Source organism: Telmatherina bonti (genome assembly GCF_933228915.1).
Source record: "Telmatherina bonti genome assembly, chromosome: 15".
NCBI classification, from domain to species: domain Eukaryota; kingdom Metazoa; phylum Chordata; class Actinopteri; order Atheriniformes; family Telmatherinidae; genus Telmatherina; species Telmatherina bonti.
In genome coordinates this window covers 11,881,752-11,903,755 of record NC_136613.1, presented here as the reverse complement: position 1 = coordinate 11,903,755, position 22,004 = coordinate 11,881,752, and positions in this window count along the sequence as shown.

Genomic DNA, 22,004 nt, shown 5'->3' with positions numbered 1-22,004 from the left:
AGGGTGCAAAAATTTTCCAAACTGACCAAAAAGGGTTGTTTAAACCCTTTCAGGTTCGGACAAGCAGACAAAAATGTTGGTTTTCTGTGGTGCATGTTGTTTTTGGCTTGAACCATGTGGGAGTTTGGTCATTGCAATACAGTTCAGTGAAAGCTCAAAAAACTTGCAGCTGCAAAGCATGGGGGACACACAAAGTTTTTGTTTGGCAACTTAAGGAACAAGAAATATGGAGCTTCTTGATGGTTGAAAAGGCTGTATATTTTTAAAAAAAAGTTGTTTGACTTCTACTTCCAAATGAATCCCATCAAAAATAACATGAAAATAAATCTTTCCATTGTGTAAACACAAAACTGATTTGATCACTGTATCAGTTTCCTTGAAATCAGCAGCTGGAATCACTGATCCGACCAATTTCATTTTGACAGATTATTTATTTGTCAATATAAATGTAATGTTTGTCCTGCTGTTTCCAGACAGTAAGACAATTCTGCAACTCCTAATAAACATCCGTGTTCGGTATAATTATGAAGATTTTTTTGTTTGGTGTAGGTCCAGTGAAACATGCCAACATGACAAATGATGTATTTAAGATTGTATTTAAGGTCCAGGAGCAGAAGAGATGGTAATCAGTGAAACAGAAGTTGCTACTGAAATTAAGGGCAAACTTCTCATACTGTCAACTGGACATGTAATTTGTAATAAAGATATTTTTTTAGGATGATGATGCATCTTACCACAGATATGAGCATGAAGTTTTTCTCAAGGAACAACAGATCAACTCAGTGATATGTCAAGCAAACAGTGTCACTCAGTTCTAATGTATTATGTAAATTGAAAAAGAAAAAGGATAATTAACAAGGATCCATCCTGCACAACTGAGCTTTTAACTGTTATAGAAGAAAGATTAAACCTTATTGATAAAGGGTATTGTTCATGCCTCCAAAAAAATTAAATCAAACAAATATGTTGAACATGAAGAGATACTTTTTGTTCATGATTTCATTATTATTCATATTTTTCAAGATTGAGAAATATAATTTTTTTATATAAAACAAACCTTGCAAACATTTGAGCATTTATCATTGTTTTGAGGAACATCTTAGATTTTTTTTTTTTTATTATTATTATTTTGTTAAAAATAAATAAGTAAAACAGCTGAATAAATGGGTCTGATCCTTGTCAGTCAGCCAGGCTGTGACTTGTGAAGGAATGAGTGGTGGAGTTTGTACCTTAAAAGAAGTGGCAAGCATTTTACCAGTGGGTTTTCCAGTGGTTTGGATTTTACCAAACCAAGAAGGCTTGGATCTTTCAGAATTGAGCTGATAATAAATATTATAAGAAGTTTCTAATAAATTAATAGTTTTTTACGTGTTTCAGGCCATAGTTTGCTAGGTAAAGATAAAATTGACCCAGTGTTCAAGCGGAGTGGTTTTGTCTTAATACATTTCTATGGTTGCAAATCGTGCCTTATAAAAATCCTTTTCACTTTTTCTCCATTCATTCCCTTCCTCTCCATTTCATATAATGACCTGATTGAATTCACCTGCACCTGATTATCACCTGAGATTAATTCCTCCCTCATATTAGAGCTACTTTATCCACTCAAAATACTAAGTCCTTGTCCACACATAGCAGGGTGTCCCACAAAATGAAAAAAAAAAAAAAAAAATATATATATATATATATATATATATATATATATATATTTCTCCAATTTGACCTGTCATCCACCTCTCCCTGAGCCGTCACCTTATCGTGGTGGAGGGGTTTGTGCGTCCCGAAGATCCTAGCAGCTATGTTGTCGGGGGCTTTATGCCCCTGGTAGGGTCACCCATGGCAAACAGGTGTCTAGGGGAGGGACCAGACCAAGCACGGCTCATAGACTCCTATGATGACGACCAACCTGGGCATGAATGTTCCCTTGCCCGGACGCGGGTTACCGGGACCCCCCTCTGGAGCCAGGCCTGGAGGCGGGGTACGAGAGCGAGCATCTGGTGGCCGGGCCTTCGCCCATGGGGCCCGGTCGGGCTCAGCCCGAAAGGGTTACATGGGCCCCACCTCCCGTGGGCTCACCATCTGCGGGAGGAGCCGTAGGGGTCGGGTGCAATGTGAGCTGGGCGGCAGCAAGGGGCGGGGACCCTGGCGGTCTGATCCCCGGCTGCAGAAGCTGGCTCTAGGGACGTGGAACGTCACCTCTCTGGTGGGGAAGGAGCCTGAGCTTGTGCGCGAGGTTGAGCGGTTCCGACTAGATATAGTTGGACTCACCTCGACGCATGGCTTGGGCTCTGGAACCAGTACCCTCGAGAGGGGCTGGACCTTCTTCCACTCTGGAGTTGCTCATGGTGAGAGGCGCCGAGCAGGTGTGGGCATTCTCATCAGCCCCCAGCTTGGTGCCTGCACGTTGGGGTTTACCCCGGTGGATGAAAGGGTAGTTTCCCTCCGCCTCCGGGTGGGGGGACGGGTCCTGACTGTTGTCTGTGCTTATGCACCGAACAGCAGTTCAGGGTACCCACCCTTTCTGGGGTCCTTGGAGGGAGTGCTGGAGGGTGCTCCTTCTGGGGACTCCATTGTTCTGCTGGGGGACTTCAATGCTCACGTGGGCAATGACAGTGAGACCTGGAGGGGAGTGATTGGGAGGCATGGTCCCCCCCCTCTGAACCCAAATGGTGTTTTGTTATTGGACTTCTGTGCATGGATTGTCTATAACGAACACCATGTTCCAGCATAAGAGTGTCCATATGTACACCTGGCATCAGGATTCCCTGGGCCGCAGTTCGATGATCGACTTTGTAGTCGTATCGTCGGACCTGCGGCCGCATGCCTTGGACACTCGGGTGAAGAGGGGGGCGGAGCTGTCAACTGATCACCACCTGGTGGTGAGTTGGCTCAGGTGGTGGGGGAGGAAGCCGGTCAGAGCTGGCAGGCCCAAACGTGTTGTGAGGGTCTGCTGGGAACGTCTGGCTGAGTCCCCTGTCAGAGCGAGCTTCAACTCCCACCTTCAGCAGAGCTTCGAACATGTCCCGAGTGAGGCGGGGGACATTGAGTCCGAATGGGCTGTGTTCCGTGCCTCTATTGCTGAGGCGGTCAGCTGGAGCTGTGGCTGTAAGGTCGTTGGTGCCTGTCGTGGCGGTAATCCCAGGACTCGTTGGTGGACACCAGCAGTGAGGGATGCCGTCAAGCTGAAGAAGGAGTCCTATCGGGCCTTCTTGGCCTGTGGGACTCTGGAGGCAGCTGATGGGTACCGACAGGCTAAGCGGCATGCGGCTTCGGCTGTTGCCGAGGCAAAAACTCGGGCATGGGAGGAGTTCGGCGAGGCCATGGAGAAAGACTTCCGGATGGCTTCGAGGAGATTCTGGTCCACCATCCGGCGGCTCAGGAGGGGGAAGCAGTGCTCCATCAATACTGTGTACAGTGGAGGTGGGGAGCTGCTGACCTCAACTCGGGACGTTGTGGGTCGGTGGAGGGAATACTTCGAAGACCTCCTCAATCCTACCAACACGTCTTCCCATGAGGGAGCAGAGCTGGTGGACTCAGGGGTGGACTCTCCTATCTCTGGGGCTGAAGTCGCTGAGGTGGTCAAAAAGCTCCTTGGCGGCAAGGCCCCGGGGGTGGATGAGATCCGCCCGGAGTTCCTTAAGGCTCTGGATGCTGTGGGGCTGTCCTGGCTGACACGCCTCTGCAGCATCGCGTGGACATCGGGGGCAGTACCGCTGGATTGGCAGACTGGGGTGGTGGTCCCCCTTTTCAAGAAGGGGGACCGGAGGGTGTGTTCCAATTACAGGGGAATCACACTCCTCAGCCTCCCTGGTAAGGTCTATTCAGGGGCCCTGGAGAGGAGGGTCCGCCGGATAGTCGAATCCCGGATTGAGGAGGAGCAGTGTGGTTTTTGTCCTGGTCGCGGAACAGTGGACCAGCTCTATACCCTCTCTGGGGTCCTGGAGGGGGCATGGGAGTTTGCCCAACCAGTCTACATGTGCTTTGTGGACCTGGAGAAGGCATTCGACCGTGTCCCCCGGGGGCTCCTGTGGGGGGTACTCCGGGAGTATGGGGTACCGGACCCCCTTGTACGAGCTGTCCGGTCCCTGTACGACAGGTGTCAGAGCTTGGTCCGCATTGCCGGTAGTAAGTCGGATTCGTTTCCGGTGAGGGTTGGACTCCGCCAAGGCTGCCCTTTATCACTGATTCTGTTCATAACTTATATGGACAGAATTTCTAGGCGCAGCCGAGGTGTTGAGGGGATCCGACTTGGTGGCCTCAGGATTGGGTCCCTGCTTTTTGCGGATGACGTGGTCCTGTTGGCTTCATCTGGTTGTGATCTCCAGCTCTCGCTTGAGCGATTCGCGGCCGAGTGTGAAGCGGCTGGGATGAGAATCAGCACCTCAAAATCTGAGACCATGGTCCTCAGCCGGAATAGGGTGGATTGCCCTCTCCGGGTCGGGAGTCAGGTCCTGCCTCAAGTGGAGGAGTTTAAATATCTCGGGGTCTTGTTCACGAGTGAGGGAAGGATGGAGCGCGAGATCGACAGACGGATTGGTGCGGCGTCTGCAGTAATGCGGGCTCTGCGCCGGTCTGTCGTGGTGAAGAAGGAGCTGAGCCAGAAGGTGAAGCTCTCGATTTACCAGTCGATCTACGTTCCTACCCTCACCTATGGTCATGAGCTGTGGGTGACCGAAAGAACGAGATGTCGTATACAGGCGGCTGAAATGAGTTTCCTCCGCAGGGTGGCCGGGCTCTCCCTTAGAGATAGGGTGAGGAGCTCAGTCATCCGGGAGGGGCTCAGAGTAGAGCCGCTGCTCCTTCGCATCGAGAGGAACCAGTTGAGGTGGCTCGGGCATCTGGTCAGGATGCCTCCTGGACGCCTCCCTGGTGAGGTGTTCCAGGCACGTCCCTCTGGGAGGAGACCCCGGGGAAGACCCAGGACACGCTGGAGGGATTATATCTCTCGGCTGGCCTGGGAACGCCTCGGGATCCCCCCCGCAGAGTTGGCAAATGTGGCTGGGGAGAGGGAAGTCTGGGCTTCCCTGCTTAGGCTGCTGCCCCCGCGACCCGACCCCGGATAAGCGATGGATGGACCTGTCATCCACACAAAAACACAGATTTATGCAATGGTTGCCAAAAACGATTCTTTGAAAAACCTTCGACCAAAGTTAAGATTTGTGAATACATCGTTTTCATGTGGACATATATAACCGGGGCATGGGGTTTTGAAACGTCACCATCTGACAAAAAATACCATAACGTCACATGTGCGACCACTGGTTTAAACAGCATGGACATCCTCACAACAGTGACTGTGTCCGAATATCGACCCTATTCCTTACATAGTGCCCTATATAGTGCTCACGCCATTTTCTAGGGGTGTCCGAATGTCTAGAGAGAAAAAAATAGTGCAGTCAAAATGAGCCACAATGCATGGTCAATAGATGGGTCAATATAGACCACAATGCATTGCGGGCAGCAGCTCAAAGTGACCCGAATCTCAAAGCAGGTTAAGAAAAAAGATCATTTATTATACATCCTTATTTGTTGAATAAATATGCAAAAAAGAAAGGGAAAAAAACACAATCTAAGAAAATAAAAGAATTTTCTCATAAGTTTACATTGGATTTGGAACAAGGCATGGTGTTTGCTGTGGTAACAGCAGGTTGTCACATGATCTTATTCTGATTGGATTGGATAAGGGGCTGCTTTCAGTTTTGTTTTGTTTTTTTTTTGGTTTGTTTGTTTTTTTGTAAAAACTAATGATTGGTAGTCATTTTTGGGTGAGTTTCTTCTGTAGGGCTGGGTAGATCAATCTGAATATCAATAAAATTAATACAAAGGCTGGTATCATATTGTTTAAAATTGCAGAATGTTTTAGAGGCAAAAAACTTAACTCTGTGAATTAGAGCCAAGCAATAGTTTATTTAGCTTCTGTTTAGGTAGTCTGACTGTTGACTTTTCTCAGATTGATGCCTAAATTTACAGTATCATCCAGCTCTTCTTGTGTTGTCTTCTTGAGTATGCTTCTCTTAGTAGTATAGGCTGACTAATTTCATTTTTGTCCACTTAAACTTTTTGCATATGTGGACACGTTGGGGACAATTGGAGCAGCTCTGGAGTGTTTTAGAGCAAAAAATAAGTTTTAAGTCAAACGCTTTCAACCTCGGTCACTCTATGAGCTGCCTTTTTTTTTGTACTTCCACACACAAATTATTCTAATCCTGGGACTGTGTCATTTCACAAATAATTCTGTTGACGAGTCAAAAGAGGTATAAATCTGCTCGTCCCATCTCCCAATTTAGCCACACTGTTATGTATGATGACACAATATTTCAAATCCTCACTTTGTAGTGTGTATGATTTAAGGGTACCTTCATACCAGAGTAGTCGAGGGTACACTGATCAAATTGGGTAAGAAATTCCACAAGTTTTGTGCTTTTTCTTTTTGTTTTATTTAGCTTTTTTTTCAAACTACATTTTGATTAAAATGGCTCAAAATGCCTTGACAGAGTCAAGCAGTTGCAGCAGCTGTTCATTAGGGACCATAAAAGCCACTGACAAAGAAAAAAAAAGACAAATTTAAGAAGAAACACCTACACAGGCTGCCCAGCTAAATAACTGCAAGTAAACAATGGACCAAGTTTATGCAGTCTCAGGGTTCTGTTTAGATCTTGATGCTAAAACCTAATTGGTTTTTCACAAGAAGCTGAGCAGTATGAGCAACACATTACCAACATGTTTTGCCTCAAGGCATTCTAATCACACCCTCTCTTTAGTTCACTGGAGGGTCAATTTACTTTTATACTGTAAACAGAAGGTTCACTTTCAAGTAAACAGAGACTCCTGGTTTAGTAGCAGAGCAGGGTTCACTTCTTTGGCCTGCTTCAGACTGTGATTGGTTTACACTACTCCAAACGAACCTTACAATCCATGAAGTTTGACCAGGGCTTTTTTTTTTTTTCAAAGCATACTGAACAGCATCAGTGTGAAGGCACTCTTCAAACTGATTATTTACATTTTTAAACATTTTGGATTTTGGATGTGAATTGGTTGTCATGATAATCCAGTGCTGACTCAGAGGCGTAATGAAGGTGGGTGAAGTTTGACCCCATTCTGCCTCTGTCTTTTGACAAATCGCACTGATCCACAACAAAATCACATCAAACTTTCAATTTGGTGAAAATTGGATTTTATATTCTCCAAATATCTATAGCACTATGACAACCCTTGCAGACGTAGTATGGCTGGTGCAGGAAGTTAGTGTGTGTGCGTGTGTGTGTGTGTGTGTGTGTGTGTGTGTGTGCTTATGTGCATGTGAAAATAGCATGTACCCCATGTTTCCTGCCAGCTTTTCCCTTTCTCCAGTGTGCTTGTTACTTTATACTGGAGCCTAATCCTCTGATCAGCATGCCAGGAGAGCCCAGAGGGATCTGGTTGGACTGTAGAGAACAGAGCCTGAGGTGATGCCTGGCTGCAGCCACTTTCCCACATTGTTTCGGCCACTTGTATTGAAGCAGTGTGACCTCACCTCATTGTCGACTAAGGGACAGGCATACAAGAGGTAGGAGCCCCCCCACCCCCCGTGCACACATACACACCACCTCACCCCAGCTTCATCCGCTCCCTATCTAATCAAATCTAATCTCATTCTCTGACCTCTTACACCAGAAGAATAAAAGCACGAGAAATAATGGCCAATAGTTAAGAAATTATTACAGGAAATAAAATGCATTTTATTGCATTTTATGCTGCATCATTTGGATCCTCCAAAAGATTCAATTAAGGAAAAAAAAAAAATACAGCAGTTTCCCTTTTCCTAGTTTGACAGGTCAGGTTCAAGACAGACCAGACAAAGACAAAGGTGAATGGAGTAATTTGAGAGACCAAGGGATTTGAGGGGAGTTACTTGGCACACAAACAATTAGCACTCATCCCTGCAGGCCCCAAATCCCCACATTTGTCCAGACAAATTGACTGGACCCCAGTTCTTGTTTGCCTAGCTCTGCTGGTCTGCTGGAGAGGTCTTGAGGACAGTCGGGAATGCCCCCTTCAGCCAGCCCAGCTCATGGGAACAGAACAAATAACAAGGCCTATATAACCTTTTTTATTACTTTTTGTTGTAAGGCAAGTTTATTTGTATGACATTTCATGTAGGCAACTCAAAGTGCGCCCTGTGATGGACTGGCAAGCTGTCCAGGGTGTACCCTGCCTATTGCCTAAAGACGCTGGTATAGGCTCCAGCTTCCCTGGGACCCTTCATAGCGGTCAGGATAATGAATGAATGACTCAAAGTGCTTTAGATTTAACATTAAAAGCTATATAGCAAAAACTGAAAACAATAAGAGATGAAAGACAGATGGAACGGACAACAAAAGTGAGTAAAACATCACCAGGAATATATCAATAACACCACTAATTGTGTGTGTGTGCGTGTGTGTGTGTGTGTGTTTGTGTGAGAAAGCACACAGATATAAAGTTTTGCAATTTAATTAAAAGGAACAGTTAAAGTGTTTTTTTTAATACCTAATCAAATATAACTATCAGAGCAGACTTTGGGTTTTCTGGAAGTTTGTTTTAGATATTAGGAGCATAAAAACTAAATAATGCTTCTAATGTTTTCATTTTAACCTTTAGAAGTTAAAAAAAAAAAAAAAAAAAAATTATCCCAAACGTATTCCAAATTAAATTTAGGATTTAAAAAAAAAAAAAAAAAATCTTATCCCAAATTAACTTGGAAGTATCTGTTGTTTTATGGCATCAGTAGACCAGTGGAAAAATTAAAAGAAAATTTGATTCTATGGCATAGAAGGAGTGTAAAGATCTGAGGGTTGGTCTTTTTGAGGAAATGGGCAGCAGTATTCTGGATTAGTTGCTAAAGTTTTTGTAAACTGTGATGCGTTCACTATGGAAGTGATTCTGTATTATAAGTCAAACTAAAATAGATTAACAGACGCGCTTTTTTTATTATTGAAATATGGCTGCATTTTTTTACGTGTAAATAAAATAATTAATATTCAAAACTGTATTTTTATTTGCAAGACTGTTGATTTTGTTACTTAATCAAAGACTTAAGTTTCAAAACATGCCCAAAAAAATGTGTACTAAAATTTAAATTTAAAAGTAAAATTTGGAAATTAAAATGCATTAGCATACAATGCTTTTTTTTTCAGTTCAAGGGCATGGCTGCATTATTTGATGCAAATAAAATAATGACAGAATACTGGCTATCAAGGTCCAGAGGGGATTATCCTAGCTGTAAATTTAAATGTTATTCTGAACTTATATTTCACTATTTATAATACCTTAGCTCACTGTTTCTCAGTTCTGGTCCTCAGGCCCCCCTGCCCTGCATGTTTTATAGGCAACCTTACCTTAACACACCTGAATGAAATAAAGGGTTTGTTAACAGGCTGCAAAGAACTTGATGAGGAAGTTCAATAATTCGGCTCAGGTGCTTTGGAGGAGGATCGTGTCTAAAACAGGCAGGGCAGGGGAGAAACACTGCCTTAGCTTGAGATGACTCTTCAGTTTTTTATGATAAACCAACTGCCTACAAAGATTAACTGAAATGTTAAAATATAAAGCGGGGAAAAGGATCAAAAATATTTAGACAAACAACATTTTTAGAACATGCTTGACCCAAAACAAAACGTAAAGGGCATCAAGCTTTGGCTTGAATGAAAAGGAAAAACTGAACTGCTCTTGAATTAAAAGAGTTTTGAATCAACAGAGAGCAACAGCTCCATTTGCTGGTGAAATAAAAACCTTACATGTGTTTCTAGGTGGTTTCCTATCCAAACACTCCCAATTCCAATTAATTTGTATTTTTTTGTGTAAAATGTAAATAAAAAGACAAGATATAATGATTGCAAATCCTTTTTAACCTATATTTATTGAATACATTTCAAAGAAAAGAAATTTAACATGCAAACAGATTTCTTTTTTTTTTTTTTTTTTGGCAAATATTCACTCATTTTGAAAATTATGTCTGCAAAACTTCCCAAAAAGGCTGGGACAGGGAAAGCAAAAGAGTGTGTGTGAAAGTTGAGTAATGCTCAAAAAGCACTTGTTCGGAATTCAATTCAATTCAGTTCAATTCAATTTTTCTCCATGTGTTGGGATTTATTGATCAATGAGTATGTGGAGTTTCTTTAGTGAAGCCCTTGAATTTTGTCCTGCTAACCTTTTATTTTTTTCCTGCAAAATTTAATTAATAAAATGTGTCTAAGAAACACCCCAGAGCAGATGATTTGTCCCTCATTCATTTTTTTAAGTAAGACTAAATGCTATTGGTTTGCCTTTGGCTTCATGGAAATACAGGACTCAGCTAGAATACAATGTGGTGCGAATTTTGCTAAGGAAAGCATAAAACAACTTAGCATTATTACAGCAAGGGATGGGGCAGGGGGTCCATAGCTTTTTAGTGTTTGAATGAAGGGGGTCCTCAAGGAAAATGGTCAGGTCCTACTATGGTAGAAGATGCAAGAGTATGGAACTTGTGAATTACTCAGTGCAAAAATGTTTTTATATGACTTAAAGAGCCAGTGCTTTCTAGCGGTTCCACCACTAGAGGAAACAAGTCAAATGAAAGTGCAGCTCTTAGTTCAGAATGCTTTAGAAGAAACAGATCGGCCAGGGACCCATTCACCTTTGCCCTGCTAGAAGCTGCAGCATGGAGGCTCTGAGGATACCACCAGTGCTGGTCAGGTCCAGTAGGCTTCTTTCACTGTCAAAATTGTATTGTATATAGTTCTGCCAGGGACACAGTATATTTGCTTAGGATGTATTAGAGAAGCCGTTACAGACTTCAGCTGGGCTGCCAAGACTTGTGTAAAGATCTTATAATCTGTGTTCAACAGAGTTAAGGGCTTATAATTGCTAAGCAATGGCCTATCTCCTGGATATGGCCTGGATGGATGGATATCCCTCATCTCAGTCAGTCAGTCTTGGCATTCGGGGTAGGGCCCATTTTTTGACACTGCAGCTGTAACTGGCGCTGCTTAGAATCATGGCACCATCGTGGATGTAGTTTTGCGTTGTGTAAATGACCAGGAGAACCAGTGCTCCAATTCAGCCCAAATCATTGCATGTTTATTCTGCACAAAATGACATGGAATGCAGCTGTATGAAAAGCAGTGAAACCAGACAGCTGAGCTGACCCAGTACTCCTGTCCGTGACAAGAAACCCCGTTTAAGTCAGACAAGAGCGCGCAGCACATGCGGCGCCGGCTAGCTAACACACATACTGCTCGATATAGAGTTTAAAACTTAACAATTTAATCAGCGATGACATGTTTAGCCGCATGTCATCTTTCAACCGCTGGTTGTTTAGGTGGTGTCCCGATAACAACGTGGGTTTTATAGATAATTGGAGCGCTTTTTGGGGAAAGCCTGGTCTTATTAGGAGAGATGGCATCCATCCCACGTTGGATGGAGCCGCTCTCTTTTCTAGCAATATGGACTCTTTTATTAGTCAGCTAAATTGACAACTCAGGGTTGGGACCAGGAGGCAGAATTGTAGTCCTACACACTTTTCTGCAGCTTCCCACCTGCCGCCGCCCACCCAAAACCCCATTCTGACCTTATACAACTTCCCAGCAGTAAGAATTAAACAACACAAAAACACTCCTCGGGTTAATCGTGAAAACCTCGTAAAAATAAAAACAATGGATCTAATAAAATCTGAAAATAAGACAATAAAGTGTGGCCTACTGAATATCAGATCCCTCCCAAATAAGTCTTTATTAGTCAATGACTTGATAGGTGATCACCACATTGATTTATTCTGTCTTACGGAAACCTGGTTACAGCAAGAGGATTATGTTAGTATTAATGAAGCTACGCCAGCTAACTATTTAAACTTTCACATTCCTAGAACTACAGGCAGAGGAGGAGGTGTTGCAGCTATTTTTAAGTCAGAATTTTTTATCAATCCTAAGCACAAAACTAACTATAAATCCTTTGAATTCCTGACATTAAATTTATCTCATCCAAAATGGAATTCAGAGAAACCGCTCCTTTTAGCATTAGTGTATCGCCCACCTGGACCTTACTCCGAGTTTCTGACCGAATTCTCTGACCTCTTGTCTGAGTTAGTGCTGACTACTGATAAGGTCATTGTACTAGGTGATTTTAATATTCATGTTGACGATGAAAATGATAGTTTAAACATTTCCTTTAGCTCTATTCTAAACTCAATTGGGTTTTCACAAAATGTCAATGGAGCCACTCACTCTCATGGTCACACTCTTGATCTTGTTCTAACATATGGTATTGAGACTGATAAGCTCAAAGTATTTCCTCAAAACCCTGTCTTGTCCGATCACTTCTTATTAACCTTTGAATTCACTTTATTTGATTACTCACTGACCAAAAATAAATTCTACTATAGTAGATGTTTATCAGACAATAATATTACAAAATTTAAACAATCAATTCCATCAATTTTTTTCACATCTACCATGTGTTAGCATGACTAAGAGTCCCCCTTTAAGCTTTACTCCTGCTCAGATTGATCAACATGCTGATACTATAACAGCTTCAATGCGTACAACCTTGGATAATGTTGCCCCCCCCCTAAAGAAGAAGAAATTAGGTAAGATTATGAAGGCTCCCTGGTTTAATTCCCAGCTTCGAGCTCTAAAACAGGCATCAAGGCGTTTGTAAAACAGATGGCGTTCATCAGGACTAGAGGAGTCTCACTTAACCTGGAAAGAAAGTTTAATTGTATACAAAAAAGCCTTACGTACGGCAAGAACAGCTTATTATTCATCATTGATAGAGGAAAACAAAAACAACCCTTGGTTTCTTTTCAGCACTGTAGCTAGGCTTACTAGGAGCCGGAGCGCTGTGGAGCCATGTATTCCTTTCTCACTTAGCTGTGATGATTTCATGTATTTTTTCAGGAATAAAATTGACACTATTAGAGATCAAATTCACAATACTCTTCCTTCTACCTATAATGTTGAGCCTGTTGTGGTCTCCGAAGCATCCTTAGAACCAGGATCTGACTTGTGTCTAAATAGTTTCTGTCCTGTCCAACCCTCTGAATTAACTAAAATAATAGCTTCATCTAAACCATCCACCTGTATCTTAGACCCTCTCCCAACGAGCCTCTTTAAGGACATTTTCCCTTTAATTAATACATCACTACTAAATCTTATCAATATGTCTTTAGTGACAGGATATGTACCACAATCATTTAAAACTGCTGTAATCAAGCCTTTCCTTTAAAAGCAATCTCTGGATCCAGAGGTGATAGCAAATTATAGACCTATATCTAACCTCCCGTTTATGTCCACAATTCTGGAGAAAATAGTTTCCGCTCAGCTACATGCCCACCTGAGCAGAAATAATTTATGCGAGGAGTTTCAGTCAGGATTTAGAGCTCATCATAGCACTGAGACGGCATTGGTGAAAGTTACTAATGACCTTCTTATGGCCTCAGACAAAGGACTTGTGTCCGTACTTATCTTGCTTGATCTTAGTGCTGCATTTGATCCAGTCGATCATAACATTCTGTTACAAAGACTAGAACGGGTGATTGGAATTACAGGTACAGCGTTAAGCTGGTTTAAATCATATTTATCTGATAGACTTCAGTTCGTTCATGTAAATGACAAGTCCTCCTCCCAAACTACAGTAAGTCATGGAGTTCCTCAAGGTTCTGTACTTGGACCAATACTCTTTACGCTATATATGCTCCCTTTAGGCAAAATTATTAGACAGCATGGAATAAACTTTCATTGTTATGCAGATGATACTCAACTATACTTATCCTTTAAACCAGATGAAACAAATCAGCCCAATAGGCTACAAAATTGTCTCATAGACATAAAGACTTGGATGTCTAGAAATTTTCTCCTCTTAAACTCAGATAAGACTGAAGTAATTCTCGTTGGATCTGAAAAACTCAGAGCTAAATTTTCCGGTTTTGTAATGAACCTGGATGGCATTACTTTAGCTTCCAGTGCTACAGTGAGAAACCTTGGACTAATATTTGACCCTGACCTGTCCTTTGGCCCACATATTAAGCAGGTTACTAAAACAGCCTTCTTTCATTTACGTAATATAGCCAAAATTAGGGACATTCTGTCTCAGAGTGATGCAGAAAAACTGGTTCACGCTTTTGTTACTTCGAGACTAGATTACTGTAACTCTCTATTACTGGGCTGTCCTAAATATGCCCTGAAAAGCCTTCAGCTGATCCAGAATTCTGCAGCCAGAGTCCTGACCAGAACCAGCAGGAGAGATCATATTTCTCCAGTTTTAGCCTCTCTTCATTGGCTGCCTGTTGAATCTAGAATAGAATTTAAAATCCTTCTCCTTACATATAAAGCCCTCCACAACCAGGCACCACTATATATCAAAGACCTCATTGTTCCTTATATACCAAGCAGAGTACTTCGTTCGCAGACTGCAGGCTTACTTGTGGTTCCTAGAGTCTCAAAGAGCCGAGCAGGAGGCAGAGCCTTTGGTTATCAGGCCCCTCTCTTATGGAATAAGCTCCCAGTTAGTGTTAGGGAAGCAGACACCCTCCCCGCCTTTAAGACTAGGCTGAAGACTTATCTTTTTGATAAGTCCTATAGCTAGGGATGGTTAGCATCAGAGACCAGAGATCAAAGTTCCTGCTGGTATAGCTCTTAAGGTCACCGAGGCATGCAAACCCCCTGACGACAATAAGGTGGCAATCCCTCAGGGGGGAAAACGGAATATAAAAATTATGGCTACATTAAAATAAGGAAAAAATTAAGCAAACATCAATCAAAGTTCAAAGTTTTAATAAACAAATGTCTCATTAGACAGCCAAATAACAAACTAAAATATTAAACTAAGCTGGAGTAGCATATCAAAAACAGCACTGAGCATCAAGCATCCAGACCACAATAAGGTGGCAATCCCTCAAACAACTAAAAAAGCATAAACCTCCGCCAAGCACAATGTAAAAGAATCCTTTTTTAAAATTCCTGGATCTAAACTGTGATTGGGATCGCCACCAAAATTAAATCAGTTCTTCCTTTTCACATTTCCAACAACTCCTAAACATTTCATGAAAATCTGTTCATAACTTCTTGAGTTTTCTTGAACACAAACAGACAAAGTCAGGTAAAACATAACCTCCTTGGCAGAGGTAACAACCAGGTATATGGCAGATATAAGCAGACATTGCCACCCGCAGTGACCACGGCAGACATGCTTCTCATGGAAGATGAATGGACCTGACGAAAAATATTTTTTTACTTGTTCTTGCTCTGAGTTCTTGCTTCTCGTGGAGTATGTAACTCCACCTTTACCTCAGCTATGAGATCCTTCATGTATGTTACTGCAACTGGAGTAGGAACTCCAGCTAAGTCTTCCTCTTTCTCAGAGCTATTATGAGCTGCCTGTGAAGAAAAACCACAAGACAACCAAACAAAACCTGCCACTACACACCCAAATCAACCAAAAATAAGAATGAAAAAAAGAGGGAAAGACAAGAAAAAAAACTTTTCCAAACCAACATAGTGATCTCCTCATGTTCACTCTTGACCCAGACACCGCACCATACAAATCAACGCATACTAGTGCTCTAGACAAACTGGCATCATCAGACACCAGCAGGGATGTATCATCTACAAACTGTAGGATGTAAACCAGTATCTCTGCTGATGTCTGAGGGCTGCGAATACCAGGGTCTTTGCACCAGAAGAACAGCGCACACAGTCACAAGACCAGTGTTGTTCATCGGGTGCAGCACCACAGCTGTATAAATCAGCCTGTGGCAAAATCACCTAGTCCAGATTATGGACACCCCACATCTACCAGTTCCTCACCCGTCATGATATCCAACAACCTCATACGACTAACATCATTTTTTAAGCCGCTTAGATATTTCTGCAGCCAATCTATTCAATACAACATTCATATCCTCAGGAGTACAGAATCAGGAGTCAGCCAACGGCGCAGAGACCAAAAGAACCTAATCTGCTCAGCCTATTGGGGGCATAAAGGGAGAACGGCCTGACAGTATGTCCAGTATGTGACATCCACAACCCACGAGACAAATATCCCTGCTCAACACGTTCGAATCCTGCGTCTCCTTCAAGCAGCAGATGTCAAACTGATGATTCAGGAAAAATGAGCTAAAGTGACTTGTGCTGCACAGGCCACCCATATTAAGGGACAGAATTACAACTATGATAAACACAGAAGAGAGAAAATTAACCATTACTTGCTACATTGCTGCCCCAGAGACATGCGCTGTGTTGTGGACCAAAACCCCAACTTAGAGGAACACTTACGGTCCCATACCTCCTGAAACCCCATGTCAGAGCCGGAGTCAGACACAGCAGCAGCAGAATCATGGAACAAAGTCACCCAACATGCATGATTTATCACGGCCAGTACCTTTAAAGAGGAGGGGAAAGGCTCAGCCACAATGATATAGAAGCTATCAGTCAAACCAGAAACATCATCATCCTCAATGGACTTCCTTTCTTCAGTCAGTTTCACCGAGGACTAGCCTTCAGGGTGGGACCTATTATTTGAGCCCCCCCCCAACCCAGATTGCCAGTAGGACCCATTTTTCAAGCTCCCTGGACCCGCAGAGCAAGGTCATGCTGCACAGCCTCTTGCTGAACTGAGGTAGGACCCATTTTTCAAGGGCAAAGCCACTGGGGAGAGGAAAGACCACACTTCAAGAACAGTACAGTTAACCAAAATTCCACACAGAATGAGAAAACATGTACACAAAGAAAACCACAGTCAGCGCAAACCCACAGGAACTCGACCAAAACCAAGAAACATAACCAATCCAAGTAGAAAGGGAGAAAGAAGAGAAAAGAGAGAATGTAGGGAAAAGAAAGGAGGAAAAAGTATGAAGACAAAATGAAATAAATCAATCAAATCAAATCAAACTTTTCTGTCTTACACCCAGCTTCCAGCACCAACCTAAGTCAATACTGCATGGCTGTAAGCGGAGGAAAACGCACGCCAACAGTGTTTTAAATGCTCCACTGCCCCCTCCAGCATGTCTTCTCCACATGATGTGTGCTCTATAAGCATTTTCCTTCGCCAGCAGAGGGAGCTGTTGATCCTTAAGTGGTGATCAAGCTGCTCATTCACACACAAACAAACACACACACCCATTGAGCAAACACTTTGCTTCTTCCTCCCACTCAACCTGCAACTTTATGCTCTCCACAGATGGATCAAAGACCACCTGCCTCTTGGCCTTTTTAACAAGCTTCAAAATCTAAACACGCTTTGCTGTAATCATCTAACAAACAAGTCACAGTTGACGGGGAGATGAAAAAAAGGCTTGCAACACCTGAGATCCCCAGGAGGTCTCCTATCCAACTACTGTCCAGGTAGGTAGGGCCCTACTTACCTTCAGAGAGCAGGTGCTCTTAAGGTGGTATGACCGTAAGCAGAAGAGAAGAGGCTCCCTGACCCGTCGCCAATGACTGCACACAAAACCTGTGTAGTGTCATCAGCGACAAACATTTTCTTAAATAATTACACTAAAGTAAAAGAAAGGCACAAAAAGCTCCACTTGTTGCTCAGACCTTTATTAAGTGGCAACTGATCCAGCCACACCAGTAGACTAATGTGGAAGAAAATCTAGCAAAGTCTACCGCACGCTGGAAACCTGCACTGTATGCACAGATATGGCACAAAATATGCGGCATAGTGCAGGGGATATTTTTCTGCGCAGCTTATACAGCACATGTCGTGTGGAGGTGGAGAAGAAATGCTGGAGCGCCCAGTGGAGCATTTAAAATACCTTTGTGGTGAGTAGCCATCCGCTTACGGCCATACCACCCTGAACACGCCCGATCTCGTCTGATCTCGGAAGCTAAGCAGGGTCGGGCCTGGTCAGTACTTGGATGGGAGACCGCCTGGGAATACCAGGTGCTGTAAGCTCTTTTCGCCAGCAGAGGGAGTCGTTGTTCTTCAAGTGGCGCAACGCACACACACCTTGCACACACACATCTTCCTCTCACTCAACCTGCAACTTTATGCTCTCTACAGTTGGATCAGAGACCACCTGCCTTTTTTTTTTTTTTTTTTTTTTGGAGTTTGTTTTTTCGGGTCATATTGTCGGAAATGTTTTCCTTGGGAATTTGATTTAGTCGTTTTACCTTGACAATTAAATTTGATTTTAAAAACTTTTTAAAACAGCCAATCTTATCCACAGAAACAGAAGGCATTGTCGCACATTTAAAGTTTCTTAATTGGGTGAGGGTGGTTGTGGGTGGGTGAAAGGGGACTATGGGTGTATGTGTGTTAGCGTTTTATCTATTTTGATGTAAATTGTTTTATAATGTAAAGCACATTGTATTGTTTTTAAGCACGAAAAGTGCTATACAAATAAAGTTTGATTTGATTTGATAAATAGCTCTGCCTTCTACATTAAGTTTTAACATAATGTACTTCCTTGTGGAAGGAAACTCTATTTACACTTCGATGAAAATGGAAATGCAAATATAGAAAGTTTGATTTAAAAAATTATTCTTTACAAAATTCATTGTCAGAAGTGGGATTCGAACCCACGCCTCCATTCGGAGACCAGAAGTCCCAATCGTAGGAAGGTATGTCACCTTGAGTCTGGCGCCTTAGACCGCTCGGCCATCCTGACAACCCCGACTTCCATGCTGTCAACTCCTGAGTTGATGGCTATGGTATGAAAGGTGGGACGTTTAGGTTTTATGTGCGAAAGTTCTCAGATGTTCTAATCAGGTTCTACACAGACACAGCTGACGTCCTCTTATTGAAAACAAGCTTAAACTAACAGACTCGTTCAAATACGCAATAAAGAATTAACATGGACTTTCGTTGGAATTATAAATTTGATGAGATGAGGTCGTGTTAATTGGCTTTACCACGTTCCTTGGGTATGTGCAATGTATCGTATGTCATTTAGTGCAGTGGAACAAAAGGTTTGTCAGAAGTGGGATTCGAACCCACGCCTCCATTCGGAGACCAGAAATCCCGCCTTGCAGGAAGGTTTTCCCTTGAGTCTGGCGCCTTAGACCACTCGGCCATCCTGACAACAGTTATATCTGGCACAACCTGCTGTTTTTATTGTCTTACATCCCGTCTTTTTCCTCTGTGTACGGTTGTCTTGTCTTTTTTATATGTCTTTTTCTCCGTTTTGATTTTTTGGAAGAGCACATCCACTTCGAATTACCGACTATTATAATTCTTTTCATTTAGGTTTACGATAGTCAACTGAGTTAACCGATAGAGGCGCTGTAAATATTTTGTAACAAAGTGTACTTCCGGTGGTTATGCGCATGACTCTTTACCCACGCCTTACCCAACTCATTCTTATGAAACAACAAAACACAGGACTGTTTAAGTCGAACTCGCATTTACAACGTACTGTTGCTTCAAGTGTGTGAAAATGTCTTTCTACAGGAATGCCGTTTGGTTTATGAAAGGACTTCAGGAGTACACAAAGTAAGAGGAGAGCATTATTTCTGTTGTACATTTTCAATTGAAAATGGTCATGTAATGCTTTTTTTTATATAGTTGTCATGTTTTGCGTAACACATAATTACACTTTCTAGTTTAATATTAACAGGCAGTTCCTGAATCAGTGTTTCAATATAACATGGCATACAGTTTGAAATATATATACATATCGTTTTACAATATATGAGAATTAACTCTTCACGGATGAATTTAGGTTGGTAAATAAAAATGACAAAAATTTAATTGAAATAGCTGGGGGAAAGGTTGGTATTCGTACAGAGAGATGCACAGTAGACCAAACTCCTGGCAAGACAGTACCTTTAATTCAAGTTATCTGCCTCACAACAAAAGCTTTAAGACAAACTAAATCAGTACAAGGCCAATTAAAGATGTATTTTTTATAATATGCTTCACCCTGACATAGAGCTGATGAATGTAGCAGTAGCACGTATAGCCATTCCCAGGAGTACACCTATAAATTAGTTCTGTATTGGAGACCTGCAGTCCTGCAGGTTTCAGATGTTTTCTTCGTCCTGCACACTTGATCCAACAGCTTATCAAGTTCTGTTCGCTGATTCATTCATTTGAATCAGGTTTTGAAGCAGAGAAACATCCAGAACTTGCAGGAGTGAAGCTCTCTAAGATGAAACTTGCCAACCCCTGTCCGAGGGGATCAGTGAAACCACTTCAGTGGAGCAGCCAATGTAGTCTTAAACTCAAACTACAGAGTGAAATACTGAGTTTAAATGTATTCCACATCCAGATTTAACTATATGTATTTATGTCATGCACATTTATAGGGGTGGGAAAACCGAATCAAAAAAATCAAATATCGCAATTTTTCGCTTCACAATTTTAAAATACTTTTTTTTTTTTCAAATAAATAAAAATAATTAATTATTAATTTTTTGTCATTTTATTGTTTTTATTGATCAATTTACCAGTCTTCTTGGGCATTTCAGCAGCAGAATGATGGTCTGGCTACTGTGTTGTTTTCTCCTAATTGAAATGAAGAAAAATGACAAGCAAAATAAAGTTTTGTACTTTTTTTTTGGTTTTGTTTTTAATCTACAAAAATAATATTGAATATCGAAGAATTTAAATCACAATTTAAATCGAATCGGCACTGAAAAAATCTGAGTTGAATCGAATCCGGACAAAAGCATATAGTCACATGCCTACACATTTTTCTGCTCCACTGAAACATTATCATGTGTCAATCTTTCCATTTTAACAACTGACATGCAAATACACAAGTTTGGTCTTAATTATATCATAAAATAATATAATTAAAAGAAGAAATCATAAAATTACTTAAGTTTAAATATCTTTGCCTATATGATGTTGGTACACACTGCACATATTATGTTGTCATGAAGTACTTGTTGATTTTACCAGGAGTGGTTATGAAGCAGCAGCTAAGCATTTTGCTCCAGCTGACCTAGACGTAAACCTGAGTGGAAGATCCTTCATAGTCACAGGTGCCAATAGTGGGATAGGAAAAACTACAGCACACGAAATTGCCAACAGAGGTGAGTTGTTTAAAAATCCCTTCTGCAGACCTTTCCTTTTGGAAATGGTTGGTAATGATTTGGTTGGTTTTTAAAAAGAGCACACAAATTTCAAACTTAGTCCAGTTACACAAAACAAAACTTTGGGACGTTGTGTTAGAGTAGGCAACATATTTGACTATCATGTGATTTTTTGCTGATATCTCTGAGTATTTTATTCTATTTAGAAATGCATTACAACAGCATATGCTAACCCCAAGTTTTGTCTGTATATCACAGTAATAACAATGAAAATCACTGCTGACTTGTCCACTGATATGTAATAACTGTGACTATGCAGGAGGAACTGTTCATATGATTTGTCGAAACAAGGATAGAGCAGAAGCGGCTAAAAATGAAATTGTGGAACGGAGTAAAAATCAGGTGAGGGTTTTGGTTGTTCTCTTCACCTATATTATTTCTGGAAAACCAGTTGCATGTTGAAATTTAAATCTTATCCAGAGATCCAAAAGCAGTGAAGCATTAATCAGTAGGTAGTGATCTGATAACCCTCTGTAGTAAGAAAATAATGGCCTGTATTGCAAATCTGCACTTCGAAACACGCCTCCTTTATAAATCTGGAGAATAAATACAAGTCTTTGATATCCCATAAACATGACATAAAAACAGGCAGACAAAACAAACAAATCTATTTCCAGTAGAACAACACTAACTCACAGGCTGGAGCTGTATGGTAAATGGCAGCTTCTTCAAGATACAGTCTGAAAATAACCAGTTTCATAGTGTTTTATTTAATTTAATTATTCAAATAATAAAATTAAAAGGAAAAAAAATACAAACAGTTTGTATTTGTTTGTATTAGTAGCAACAAATAGTTGCACCTCCTTCCTGTTTCTCTGTCAATATGAGGAGTGGCTTAAGGCATTTGTACATTACTGTGTGTATATATATATATATATATATATATATATATATATATATATATATATATATATATATATATATATATATATATATATATATATATATATATATATATATATATATATATAT